This window comes from Pteropus vampyrus, unplaced genomic scaffold (assembly GCF_000151845.1).
Source record: "Pteropus vampyrus isolate Shadow unplaced genomic scaffold, Pvam_2.0 Scaffold522, whole genome shotgun sequence".
Classification (NCBI taxonomy): domain Eukaryota; kingdom Metazoa; phylum Chordata; class Mammalia; order Chiroptera; family Pteropodidae; genus Pteropus; species Pteropus vampyrus.
The window spans coordinates 227,081-228,103 of NW_011889303.1; positions in this window are offsets into that span (position 1 = coordinate 227,081).

Sequence of the window (1,023 nt, forward strand, 5' to 3'; positions counted from 1 at the left end):
CAGACTTTTTCGTACGTAAGTGATCTACAGTTTGCAGCCACCCCAGAAAGAGAAGCTTTTCTTGCCATCTGCTTATCTAAGGAGGATGAACCATAAGTGAGTGGTCTGCGTCTCCAGTAAAAAGGAGTCCCTTTTAATGGGACACACAGGATTTTGAGACTCAAAGTATAATATAGTTGACATCCTATATCCTGTATGTCCTAAATATCCTATATTTGGGACATACTGAATACTGATGAAAATGAATGTTTCTCTCTGGCAATGTAAAGAAAGAACTTGGAGCCTTCTTGTATCCTAGCATTTATCCAGCTAGGATAACATCGAGAAAGAAACCACTTCCTCTTGTGGGTTGAGAAAAGACTTCATTTTTTTCATGGATATAGGCCTTAAAACCATGTGAGGGAAGGGAAGGTATGCTCTATTCACCACTGTATACCCAGTCTAGCACAGCATCTGGCACATAAGTGTTGAATAGATATTTGTTGAATGAGTAAAGTCATAACTGCTTCTTTACCTCAGGGCCTATGTCTTCTTCCTAGAATGTTATTTCATGTGTGCAGATTTCTGCCTCCGCACAGATACAGATATATTCTTTTCTGAATGTAGCATTTCCCAGTTAGTGTTATTAAGTCTAGCCATATGGTTCTGCATGTCGCCACAACTCCAATTACCTCTTCAGTCTATGATCACGTTTGTTCTCATCAAGTTACCAGTATTCTCCTCCCCTCATGGCCAAATCAAACAATTTTATCAGACCTTTCTGCCATACATTATCCTAATCCTCTTTCTTGAAATCCTCTCATGCTCTAACTACATTTGTAAATTTCATTTAAAATATATATAGTATACGTATATAATATATATAGTCCATATCAGTTGAGAAAACATTGATGAATTAGATTACGTTTATTGGAGAATTGCTAGTATTTTGAGCTATATGGAAATCATATCTTGGGGAAAGTGATTGAGTAAGCAAGTTATTTTTAGGTTTAAAACAATATTTTCAAATAAGGAATAACATAG